This window comes from Cynocephalus volans, chromosome 2 (assembly GCF_027409185.1).
Source record: "Cynocephalus volans isolate mCynVol1 chromosome 2, mCynVol1.pri, whole genome shotgun sequence".
In the NCBI taxonomy this organism is placed as follows: Eukaryota; Metazoa; Chordata; class Mammalia; order Dermoptera; family Cynocephalidae; genus Cynocephalus; species Cynocephalus volans.
Genome location: NC_084461.1, coordinates 92,268,325 through 92,282,689, shown reverse-complemented (window position 1 = coordinate 92,282,689; position 14,365 = coordinate 92,268,325).

Genomic DNA, 14,365 nt, shown 5'->3' with positions numbered 1-14,365 from the left:
GTCCAAGACATCCCCATCTAAGGAAAACAAGATTGGGGGTTGAGGGGTTGAGAAGATATCAGCTACCTCTTATGATAGTCCATTTCCAAAAATTAAAAAAACTCATTTAGTTGAAAGCAAGCTGCAGAACAGAAATATCAGATGTACTTCAAAATGTGGTTGCTGCGAACCACCGAGATAAAATCTGATTTATACCACAGGACCTAGCTCCAAACCAAAGACACTTCGCTTCCTCAAATACTGCTTCCTGTTCATTTCTCACACATCTTGCCTCAATTCATCAGATGTAGAGGGTCCCATTTTCATACAGTACCAAAAAGTGCTCTTTAGGTCCTGTCTGTAGTATCTAATTCTCCATGAAAATTTTTCCATACCTCTTCACAGGAAAATTAATTGCTTCCTCCCTTACAGTTTCATTAAACTCAGCTCAAAATGCTACAGGCAACTTTTAATATATTACTATAATTAGTATGTATTTGTTTTTCTTTCCTCTATTGACCATGATTGACATGCTGTATTCTTAACATGTTGATCATGGTCAATCAGAAAAAAAAAACAAACAACCAAATGTGCACAATTATCCATAATACCATATATATGATTAATATTAATATATTTTATAGATAAATAATATTAATACAGGAATATATATTTCGTATTAGCTTAATAAGAGTATCTCTAAGAAAAGATATCTCCAAGAAAAGATGAAAAATATTGATATTTCAATGTCACGAAATTCCATGTGTGATTTGGATTTGAATATTGCGGGGAGAGGTTAAGGGCCTCTTAGTGTCTCTCAAATTATGTCCCCATCATTACAACTGTGTAGATAGAATGCAGGATGTAAATTTTGTGTAATTTTAAAGTAGAAGATGGAAATTCAGGAAGAAAGTCTAAGAGAATAACTGATATGATTGCAAAGAAATATAATGAGCAGTTATGTTTTTGCTTACATGAAATATTGAATAATGTGTGATCCTATAAAAAAGATTTTAAGTTTTAGATCCATCTCTAGGTTCTTAATATCTTCTTGAAGTAACATCTTCTTTAAATAATATGCATTTTAATAGTCTAAGCTTTTAAAAATATTTTGGATCACCTATCGATTGTAATTACTTTTTTCTTTTATTATTTCAATATTCATATCTGTTTAAATATAACTGATGTTTGAATTATGTTATCAACTACAAATTAAAAAAAAACTTACAAAAAACAAGAAAACTAGTGTTCTGAAGAATTCTCCACATTTTTGTCTCTGTCGATACATTGTTAAAGAAAATAATGGTTGTGTCAGTTAAACATGATAAATGTTTCTACTAAAACATATTTACTATAGAAATAAATTAGTTTTTGTGCAACATACGCTATGTACCACCCCCCCATGCATGTGATCTCACTGAATGACACTACAAGGGGCATAAAGAATAATTACAATTTGTAACAATATCTATGCTAGTAATATTGATTTGATCAACATATGTCAATGTTGAACCCCAAAAGTATGTATAATGAATTTTGATTCAATAAAAATTTAAAAAAAATAAATTGAAAAAACAGAAATAACATATCAGGGATTTTAATAAAATTTATTAAATTTAAAGAAAGAATAAAAATTTACTATTGAAAAGATATTCACTTAGGAATTTAAATCTGATAGCTTTTGTTATAAATATATTTTTCTTATCAAATTTAAATAAATCTCAACTTTATTTGCATATTCCTGTTCAGAAACTTTTACCTGAGAATTAACCATGGGTAATAACAAAGAAGTTCTAACTATGAGAGATAAGCCAAAAGATTATATAGCTTTGCCAATCCTATTTCTCAGCTTTCCTTATCGACTCTTGCTGCACATAAATACCCTTCTTTTGCTTGACCATATTGGATACTTAAAAATTTTTTCACTTAACTTTTTAAAATTATTGCGATCTTCAGTGGCCTTATTTAAAAAAAAAAAAAAAAAAGTACCCCCGCTATTTTCTAGAATAAAATCTAGCTGTCGGAATTTATTTTCAACTTGATGTGTAAACATCAAAAAATACAATTTTGGAAAATGAATATTCCCTTAAACTTTACTGATGTCTTCTATATTTCACTCCGTATTATTACTGATCAATTCATTTTTAATAAACGTCATTTATTTAGAAAAATGTTATAAAATTTTGTAATACAATATATCTATATGTAATTTAGATAATTTTGATGTCATATATGTATATGCATATATGGAGAGAAAGTTACGAGTACAATGTATATATCATGTCAATAACTTGAAAATAAGAAATTGGGCATAGGGAAGTACTGTAGATTACTCGGGACAGTGTACAGTAAGCAGATTTGAAAGAACATTGAGAGTTAACCTTTTTAGGCTCTTTTGAGGCTTTGCCTCATTGTTACTTAGAGTAATCATTACAGCATCTTTTATTTCAGGATACTGAAAAGGGGAACATTCACAATTGAGTGTTACTATGCAGCTAGGTTAAGGGGTAAAATGTGAGTTCTATCCCTCTTTCTTTGAAAAGAGGTCCTATGATAAGTTAGGTATAGAGGGAAAGTATCTCAACATAATTAAAGCCATATATGACAAACCCACTGCCAATATCATCCTGAATGGGGAAAAGCTGAAAGCTTTTCCTTTAAGAACAGGCACTAGACAAGGATGCCCACTCTCACCACTCCTATTCAACATAGTGTTGGAAGTACTAGCCAGAGCAATCAGAGAAGAGAAGGAAATAAAGGGCATCCAGATTGGAAAAGATGAAGTCAAACTGTCCCTGTTTGCAGATGACATGATCCTATATATCAAACAGCCTAAAACCTCTACAAAAAACTGTTGGAATTGATAAATGATTTCAGCACAGTAGCAGGATACAAAATCAACACACAAAAATCAGTAGCATTTCTTTTCTCCAATAGTGAACATGCAGAACGAGAAATCAAGAAAGCCTGCCCATTTACAATAGCCACCAACAAAATAAAATACTTAGGAATTGAGTTAACCAAGGATGTGAAAAATCTCTATAATGAGAACTACAAACCACTGCTGAGAGAAATTAGAGAGGATACAAGAAGATGGAAAGATATCCCATGCTCTTGGATTGGAAGAATCAACATAGTGAAAATGTCCATACTACCCAAAGTGATATACAAATTCAACGCAATCCCCATCAAAATTCCAAAGACATTTTTCTCAGAAATGGAAAAAACTATTCAGACATTTATATGGAACAATAAAAGACCACGAATAGCCAAAGCAATGCTCAGCAAAAAAAATAAAGCTGGAGGCATAACACTACCTGACTTTAAGCTATACTACAAAGCTATAATAACCAAAACAGTATGGTACTGGCATAAAAACAGACACACTGACCAATGGAATAGAATAGAGAATCCAGAAATCAACCCACACACTTACTGCCATCTGATCTTTGACAAAGGCACCAAGCCTATTCACTGGGGAAGGGACTGCCTCTTCAGCAAGTGGTGTTGGGATAACTGGATATCGATATGCAGGAGAATGAAACTAGATCCATACCTCTCACCGTATACTAAAATCAACTCAAAATGGATTAAGGATTTAAATATACACCCTGAGACAATAAAACTTCTTAAAGAAAACATAGGGGAAACACTTCAGGAAATAGGACTGGGCACAGACTTCATGAATACGACCCCAAAAGCACGGGCAACCAAAGGAAAAATAAACAAATGGGATTATATCAAACTAAAAAGCTTCTGCACAGCAAAAGAAACAATTAAAAGAGTTAAAAGACAACCAACAGAGTGGGAGAAAATATTTGCAAAATATACATCTGACAAAGGATTAATATCCAGAATATATAAGGAACTCAAACAACTTTACAAGAAGAAAACAAGCAACCCAATTAAAAAATGGGCAAAAGAGCTAAGTAGGCATTTCTCTAAGGAAGATATACAAATGGCCAACAGACATATGAAAAAATGCTCAACATCACTCAGCATCCGGGAAATGCAAATCAAAACCACATTGAGATACCATCTAACCCCAGTTAGGATGGCTAAAATCCAAAAGACTATGAACGATAAATGCTGGCGAGGCTGTGGAGAAAAAGGAACTCTCATACATTGTTGGTGGGACTGCAAAATGGTGCAGCCTCTATGGAAAATGGTATGGAGGTTCCTTAAACAATTGCAAATAGATCTACCATACGACCCAGCCATCCCACTGTTGGGAATATACCCAGAGGAATGGAAATCATCAAGTCGAAGGTATACCTGTTCCCCAATGTTCATCGCAGCACTCTTTACAATAGCCAAGAGTTGGAACCAGCCCAAATGCCCATCATCAGATGAGTGGATACGGAAAATGTGGTACATCTACACAATGGAATACTACTCAGCTATAAAAACGAATGAAATACTGCCATTTGCAACAACATGGATGGACCTTGAGAGAATTATATTAAGTGAAACAAGTCAGGCACAGAAAGAGAAATACCACATGTTCTCACTTATTGGAGGGAGCTAAACATTAATATATAAATTCACACACACACATACACACACACACACAAATCGGGGGGGGGAGGGAAGAAAATATAACAACCACAATTATTTGAAGTTGATACAACAAGCAAACAGAAAGGACATTGTTGGGGGGGAGGGGGAGGGAGAAGGGAGGGAGGTTTTGGTGATGGGGAGCATTAATCAGCTACAATGTATATCGACAAAATAAAATTTAAAAAAAAAATAAATAAAATAAAATAAAATAAAATAAAAGAAAAGAGGTCCTATATGTTCTCACCCATGTCGGTTCTTTCAAAACTTAACCTTATTTTATTATTGGGCTACAGTTGTTAGATAGAGCTGGATTCATTTACATTCCCCTAATTTACTCTGCCAGTCTTATATGCTAATGCTAGACCTTATGAAGAACACCTGTAATTTTTAGACTGCTCTTCCATGCCAAGCAAATAGAATTACCTTGATTAATGTGAGGATTTTCAAATGCTGGTTGATAATTACATAGCATGGGTCCACCATACCTATCCATCAGTGAAATTTTGGAGTACAAACACCTCAGCAAGAACAATTGCCTGTTTCTGATTTATGAACAAAGCTGTAGGTACAGAGTCAGCTCTCATTTTTACTGATAATAGTAGTTATCGGATAAGGGAGGAGGTAAACTCAGAGGACTGTGAAAAATACATAATGTGGAGATAATATAATCTAAATATGCTTTCCACATTAACTACCTGATTGGGCTGAGATGCAACATCATCTGCTAAGTTGTCAACAGACATAAGGAGATCAACAAGGAGTTTACAAAGCATCTCTATTTACCTTAAGTTACTCCAGGACCCTGAAGAAGTTGCAACTCCTAAGAGAGGAGGAATGAGAAAGATTACTATTGATACAAGTAATCCCTCATGTTCAAATCCCACAGACAGAGCTCCTTATAAATCGTTACTCTTTCTCTTTGAAAATTGTATTATCTTGTTGGACATAACAGAACGTCAAATTATGATTTTAAATAGGTATGTTTTATGCTATTACATATTATATTTTCTGATTATTTAAAATCAGTATCCTAATGTGAAAGCAAAAATATGAAACACTTTTTTTCAGTGAGAATGATTACGTGTGAATAGAAATAACTTTTAAAATTATACAACTATATGGATCAAATAAAATCTTTTAGTTATGAAATTTAAAAAAAAAAACAGCCCAAACATCCAAGTAAAAGCTGAAAATAACTCTTGAACAAGTTTTGTTTAGAGGTGTCATTAATTTTTGACATGTGACGTGTGTAAACAATGAATGTCCATGAATAGCCATGCCCGTGATCAATGTATCTTGGGCTAAAGACCCAAGTATGGAGTTGGCCAGCCTACCGTCTTTACTAAATGATTCTCATCCTACTCATTCACAAGCCCTGATGAAAGAGGACCCATGACCATCTCATTCTAACAATGCAGCTTAGACCAGAGATGGGTACCTGATTCAAGAACAGCCAATCAGTATATCAGCCAGCCCCATAAGATCTGGTCTGCCAAAACTGGGAGGCCAGTCTGACATTTTCAGAAAGGTAAATTAAGGATATAGTGAAGAAGTTTGAAATGGGAGTTCAAGCTGAAAGATAAGTACTCACAGAAACCCAAAGTTCTGAGAAAATACAAGTTACAATTATGAAGAGGCAAAAACTATGAGTGAGCAGAAGCTGTAGGGTAAGCCTATTCCTTAGCACAGTGGAAGAACAGAAAAGAATTGTAGCACAAGAAACAGCAGTGTGTAGGGAGCAGTGGTGGCATGTTAATGATACAGTGAAAAGCTTATAGTTCTATTTTACTCCTGTCACTGCCCTTCTTGAGGCAGTTGGGTTTCTCCTTATGATATATCTGATATTCTGTTCTTCATAACCACATGAACTTATAATAGATAATTTAAGTTAAAGGTATAGATTTCTATTTCAAGGTATAGTGGTATAAAAAAGACAAAATAAAACAAATGAACAACAGAAACCTTTTGCTACCATTAGGAAAAGGAAATGGAATGGAGAAATCCTCCTTGAAATTAACTAAACATAAATGATCATGACTGCAAGTTTTGGTGCCAACTACAAATTTTCCATTTAATTGCTATAGGATCGTTAGCAAATTGTTTAACTTCCTTTATGAACATATATAAAATGGAGGTAATATTCATAACCTGTCTCTGATAGTTGATATGATAAATCAATGTTATTACATCTAAAGTGCTTGGAGGAGTACCTGAGACATAGCAAGAGCTCAGTGAGTGATCTTATTATTAAGTTATCATGATCACATTCTTTAAAATACATGTCATCTCTACATTTGACCACAAACACTGTCCTAATTTCTTGGTACCAGAAAATGATGCTCTTGTATAACAATAGAATAGACATTAATAGTGTATGTTTGAGTCAATAAAAATTTATTCATATAAAATTAGTTTATATGTTTTTTTTTAATGCAAACGTAGCCAACATGCAAATTCATTATTTTTATAGTGAAGTTGACCATGGGAATGAAACTTATAACTCTCTTTTGGAGAAGAAGTAACTATTGGCTCTGTTTCAAGTCACAGACAGTGAGTAAAGGAACCACAGAGTATTAACTTTCCTTCATTTTACTCCATGGAAGACATGGGTAAAAGGGAACATTTGCATTTTCAGTGAGACTGAACTACTGTGGATAACTTCCTTCTAGGGAAACACAGAATTTGAAAGTTAAAAGTTTCCAATTTACTGTTGAAAGCACAGTTGCACAGAGTTCATAATTTAAGTGTAAAGGTATAAAAGAATTTATGACAGAGTAAGAGAGAGTTAGTAAATTGCAGGGAGAGATTAGAAAGTACAATAAACAAGATTTTATTTTTTTTTTACCCTCAATATTTTCTATTATGAAATTACTTCCTTATAGCTCCCATCTTTTTGTCCTTAGACACACTTTTTTTTCCTTCAGTTAATTACATTCAGCAAAGTCACTGGAATGACAACTGTTGATAGATTTCCTCTCAATTTGTAGCAGCATCAGGAAGGAGGCATCCCTAATGATCTGGGGTTTTATCACTTTAGGGAAATTTAAAGAAATAAATTGCTTGGCACAATATATAGTTTTTGGTCAAAACTCTGGAAAATAAATTTATCAAGAAGTTTAAATAGACAAATTATAGCGTAGTCAATCTTGAATATATTTTTAAAAGGCTATAGCAATGAATATGTTCCAGGAAAGGTTTCCATTTCTCCTATTGCTTGATTTTACACTTCTGTTGGTTAGATTAATCTTCAAATTATTGATTACTAAGTAATACTGTGAATTGGTCTTCTATAGCATGAATCTAACTAGCATGTTTGTTTTATCATTAATCTTGTTGGTCATTATATCATTTACTGTTCATTATAGCAAGAGATAAATTGCACAAATGCTTAATATTGTTAGTTCAGCTTGGCTGCCTTCTTTAGTGACACTAATTCTACAGAGCAGTTGGGCAAAATCAATGTCTTATGCACCATTTATATTAAATTACACTTGTTATGTGATTGAATCAACACCACATAGAGTTTTCTCAAGTTAATTGATCAACTGCTACAAAACAAATTAATATGATACATCAAACTTATGGAATTGTCATCCAGAAAGAACATAATAAATACAGCACTGAAAGAAAACTAGTATTCCTCACAGAATACTGAAATTCTCAACCGTATTGAAGTGGCTGGCTAAAATAATAGCAGGAAGAATGCAAATGTAAATTAAAAGAGAGATTTTTCTACTTTTGTAGAAGGATTTAAGATATTTATTTCAGGTGATATAACTGCACTTGTCAAGCAAGACATGTGCAGTGTTTTTTGATTCTCCTTCAATCATCTCTCTTCTAACCAGTTAATAAAAAATAAAATTTGGAAAATCATTAAAGAGTTGTTTTTCTTTACTAGTTCAAATGGTTATGATGGTAGCCATCACCCAAAGTTTAATCTTAGTAAATATTCTATGAACCACCTTCTATGTTTTAGCAAATTAACTCAATTTTATTATCTTTAGAATATATTTATTTTAGGAGAACAGGATACCAAATTTATTCAACTGTGATGAATGTTACTGTGTTTTATAATAATTAACATATATTCATTAGTGTTCCAGAATGAATTAAGTTAATTTAAAAATAAAAAAATATATAAATTAATACTATGTCAAATTTTGTCAAATTATCTGCTCTTTATTTTTTTTTAAATAAACTTGACATTTTGAAAATTTGGGGCATGGTTAAAAAAAGTACATGCAGATCAGAACTATTGCCTTATACGGGCAAGAATTATATAATTAAACTTGACAAAGAACATGTTAAATCCTATGTGTTTATTATATGACTTAAAGAAAACATTTAATTCAGTTTAAAATACAGTGTTAAGTTAAATCATCTGTGTGTACTTAAAGTAATAGTAAGAAGTAAGAGAAGAACTAAAAGTATTTTAAATAAATAATCAGTGATAAAACTTGACGGAAAACATACTATAGGCTACTTTGGCTGTATAAGTACTTTACATAGATGATGACAAGATCAGTACATCAGAACAATATTCTATTTATCTATGTTTAGATAAAGACAAATAGAGCAGACTGGTGCTAAACACCAATTTAGCAAAGTTAGAATTCAGTTCTTTCATCCACTCAATGGCATACCATTTCCTTTCTCTCTCAAAGTGTTTCTTAAGTCTTGAGATATAACCTGAAGAAAAGGATGATAGATTGACTTTTGTAATGAAAGAGTCCTTTCAATCTTCTCTGATTAACATCCGGATAAAAATTGTATGTAAGTTTTCTTAACAAAGACAAAGAAAGAAATTATTTATCCAATGTGTTCTTTTTAAGGTGAATGGAAGGTTATAAATACATTCCTACCTGTTGAGTGAAAATATTAATTCCAATGTATGTTCCTTTATAACTGTGTTTTTGGACATTCTTTGGTATTACATTCCCAAAAGATACTAATTTAAATTATTTTAAGTAACTGAGCTATTCGAGAAAACACTTTATTTTTTAAAAGCTGAAAGCAAAATATTTCACCCTGATAATGCCACACCCAATATATTGCCATGTACCTTGGTAAAAATTAAATGGAAATAATTCTTGTGATATTGGCTCACACATTCAACTTTAAGCAGGCAATATATATTTACTCTGTTTTAAAAGTATGTTTTAAGTTTAATGATAATTATAACCATTTAAACTGCATGACTGCATATTTGAATATTTACACAGTACATAATTAAAGGTATCTCAAAACTATGGGATATCTAATATAGTTATAAAAAAAATGACCAAAATACCTCTGCATCTGTAAAATTAGTAACTGATAATTGAATATATAAATGAGAAATTCTGTCAACAGTGTGTGTAAAAACATTATGGTAAATTTATGATACTTCCATACAATTTTTGCTATAAAATATTGACATTCTCATTTATATAGTAATATATTACATGGAATGTTATAGAATGTTCATTTTTATTCACCATAAAAACTCATTGCAGTAGTTTGAGATAGGTATCATGATATTTTACTTTCACGGTTCCTGTAACCAATTGTATCTGATTCATAGACATTGTGGGATGATAGAATAAATTAGATCATTTAGGCCCCAAATATTTTTTATTCCCATAATATTCTGATTATTATGACTCATTTTAACTCATGTAACTCAAGTTTATTTTAGTAAATTTACTAAAAATGGATTCCCCCCTCCCCCCATTACCATGGTCAGTTTAAATCTAAGACAAGGGTTAATTACATGACAGAGAACCAATATTATCTATTCTTCTTTATAATGTTAAAAATTCTAGATATTGTGGAAAACAAGGTAGTTTGATTTTTTAAAAAATGTTTGCTTGGATATTTAATATCACATGGACACAATGATTGAGAGCTTATTATGTAGGTTGATGCATAATTTAGGGTTTTGTTTTAGGCTATAAGTTGGAAAATCTGAAAAATATTAAGTCAAACTATTAATGTGTAATAAGAAATGTGGAAAAGAGCAGTCTGGGATTGGTGAAGTAACTCCATAATGCTGTCCAGGATCTAGGATTCCTTGATGCTTTATTCACTTATTCCTAATTTATGGAAATTGATGGATAGTTGTAAGTTTCCCCAGTTCCGGGCATTGCATCAGTTTTTCTGACAGCAAGAAGGACAGGGACAAAACTCCACACATTTGTAGCCTGCCACCCTTCGTCCCTAAAATACCTTTTAAGGAGCTTTCATCAAAGACAGAATCAGCAACTTTTATTTATATCCTATTAGCTAGAACTGTGTTACAAGAGTGCTCCAATCCACAAGGGAAACTGGAAAACACAACTTATTCCCTCTGATAAAATCAATTATTTTTGTAGATGAGAAATAAAACATGGATATTGACAATGGAAATGATAGTCTTTGCCTATAGGGCACACTCTGTCCAGAAACCAGTTATGTCTGTGCGAGGCTGGTAGCTTCTGCACTGCACAGTTTTAGAGTAGGATCCATATGGGTATTAAGTTTTTGTCCTTACTTTATCTCTTACCCAAATGTGTGACCTTGGGCATGTAACTTGACCTAAAGTTGCCTCAGTAGACTTACATCATACTATTGTTGAGTGAATTAAATTAAACAAGAAATATAATGACCACAGCACACACTTGCTACTCAGTAATTATTACTCTTCTTCCCCTACCAATATATATGATCTCTTTATTTTCTGGTCTGGATTGAAACTTTAAAATCATTCCTTCTATAAATCAATAAGATACTATTTCCAAAATTTCCATGCAAATACAAAATGTTTTGCAGTGACAAATCCTTATTATCTTCAACATCTTTGTTATCATAAGAATTTTCATCATTATTACTAAATTAAATTCACACACAGAACTGAGAGCAGTATTTCAGTCTGTCTCTTTAACAAGACATCGTAACTGATGCAGTCTTTTTAAACTCAAAATTAACTTACAATATCTTTTTACGTATTTTTCTTTCTCCTGGATCTTTTGTAGACTTCTCAGTCTGAAATTTTCTTACAGCTGCTCTTCTTCATTACTGTTTTCTTCTGTTTTTGAACCTTTCACTTACCAAATCTCCAGAGAGAGAGAGCTGTCCAGGGTTGGCCGGGTAGCTCATTTGGGAGCGTGTGCTGCTGCTAGCACCAAGGTCAAGGGTTCAGATCCCCCTACAGGCCAGTTGCAAAAAACAAAAAACAAAAAAACACAACAAGACAGCCATTAAATGCTAAAAAACAAACAAAAAAAGTTTATATTTTTAACAGGTAGATCTTAGGAAAAATTAATTAAGAATATTTCATTAAAGAATAAACGTGTAAAAGACTGAACGTATTTACCTACTACCTCTTAATTTTAAGCCACACACATTTCTAACGTCTTGTTATAATAAGTGTTTAAGTTTTCAAATGTTAATACAATCAAAACAGTTTTCCATGATCATATTCAATATGAAGAGACACTATTTAGGCTTTTTCCAATATCATAAAATAGAACTAAAATATGTAAATGTATTTGATTTTAAACTGAAAAGTAAAACAAAACAAAACAAAAACAAAAGAATATATTTATTTTAATCTCAGAGCAAAGCGAAAGGCATTTAGTCAGGTTTATAATAAAAACAAATGTGAATAAATTTTTACACTATCATTATATTGTTTTATTAAAAATTATATATAAAACATCAAAATATTACCCAGAAGATTTATTACTATAAACATTGAGATTAATCAATCAGCATAACAATATTGAACATTTAAGACATAAAATGCTTGCCTGTTTTTTGAATGAAATATATCATTTGATGCTCAGTCCAGTAGCACAAAGGAAGTGTTCTAAATATTCATGTTACTATGTTTGCATTTCTGACTTGTTTTCCCCGAAGCCTTCTAAGAGTCTTTTGAAGTCATTTAACACTCAGGTCTCCTTCCCTGTTATCCTTCATAAATTCTCTGGTTTATGTGGTCTTCTTACTTTCATCAGCACACTATCTCATCTTAGAGATTTTTCTTAAGCAGTTTTTTTCCTGCCCTGGTCCAATTTTAAGGACCACTTTAAATATCACATGTTCTCACTTATTTGTTGGAGCTAAAAATAAATAAACAAATACACAAACAACCTGGGGGGGGGGGTGGTGAGGGAAGAAGACACAGCAATTACAATTCCTTGAAGTTGATACGACAAGCAAACAGAAAGGAGACTGTTGGGAGTGAGGGGGGAAGACGGAGGAGTGAGGGAGGTGTCGGTCATGGGCCACAATAATCAACCACATTGTATATTGACAAAAGAAAATAGAATTAAAAATAAATAAATACATACATAAATAAATGCTACACTCTAAAGGAAGTCTCTCTGAATACCCCAGTCTTAGGGATAATTTGCTCAGACTTCACAGAGAAGTTTCTGCCCCAACCATTCATATTCTCCACAGAATTTTCGACCTTATAGTGTTTTTCATTGTTATGTCTGTCCCTTGTCTCTAACTAAATCATAAACTCTTTATAGGCAGATGTAATTTTTTACTCTCAAAGAATGGCACATGATTTATTCATGTTTATTATTCCTGATGATATAAAGAGCAATTTCAGCAAAAACTAAATCTATGAACTAACTCTGCAAGAGATAGCAAAACTGCATAGAACAGATAGCATTTAAATGGCTGGTGAAAATAAAAGAAGAAAAAAAAAAAAGTCCTGATGTTGAAATCAACATTGCTTCAAAGATGGTTTATATAAAAAAGACATAATGTAAATACGTTATCTCTAGCCATTCATGAAAATAAGTACTTCCTCAGATGCCCTGAGCTCAAAACAAATGAAATGAGACTTGGAATCCAAAAGAAATACCAGGTTCCATATCAGCTTAGTTAGGTTTACTTGAAAGATGCTCCTTGAGATTATATTTGCTGTGGGTAGATAAGACGATTCCTCTTCACAAGGAAGGCCAGCGTGTTGAACTTTCCTTTGGCATGATATATAAAACAGGAAACTCATCGGCTGTGTAAATTCAAATTGATATAATTTTACCCCAGATGGACTGAATTAGATGAGAAGAGTAAACTGTGCTGCTACAGCTCTGGAAATTTTCTGATCTTGTCTAATCTTTATCTAGTCACAGAGACATCCAGGATTGGGCAAGTGTAGCTCTAGTTTGTCACAGGAAAAAAAGAAAAAAAGCACTTAGTAAAAATGCTCACTCAGATAGTTGAAACAGAGAAATCTTTCTATAGAATACCAGTGTCAAACTTCCTTTATTATTACTTTTTCAATATTAGAGAAGGGCCATTCAAAAAGGAAATAAATGACGATGACAACAGTAGGTTTTCCTTTAAAAGTTGGAACTCTACTAATTGCTAATATTTTTTTGTTCACAAAATAGTCCCTTTGGATTATTTATAAGATTAATGGAAAATATTCATGGACCTGGAGCCATGTGTAGTTGCTTAAGGTTTCTTTGAGAATCGATGGATTTCTCTCTGTGCGTGTGACAATTCTGACAATTATTTGGTTGAGAAAGGAGAAAATCTAGGCTTTTTCTTTCTGTTCTTGCTTCAATTTTATTTTGAGCAGTTGATTTAGGCAGTGCTAGACAACATATAAGCTAAGATACTTTCTCTTTCACTCTCTTGTTATATTCATAGGGCTTTGTTTGTATTATCATAAAGAGATGATTTTCTTTTCACTGGTTTATTATTTTCTTTCTAACATATATCACATTTTATCATTTAAATACTTATTTTCTAATGGTGAAACCATATCTGTTATGCTTTTCATTGAAACCTCTTGCTTCTGTAATAGAAATTTAAACAATCTGGAGTATGAATAAGAAGTCTG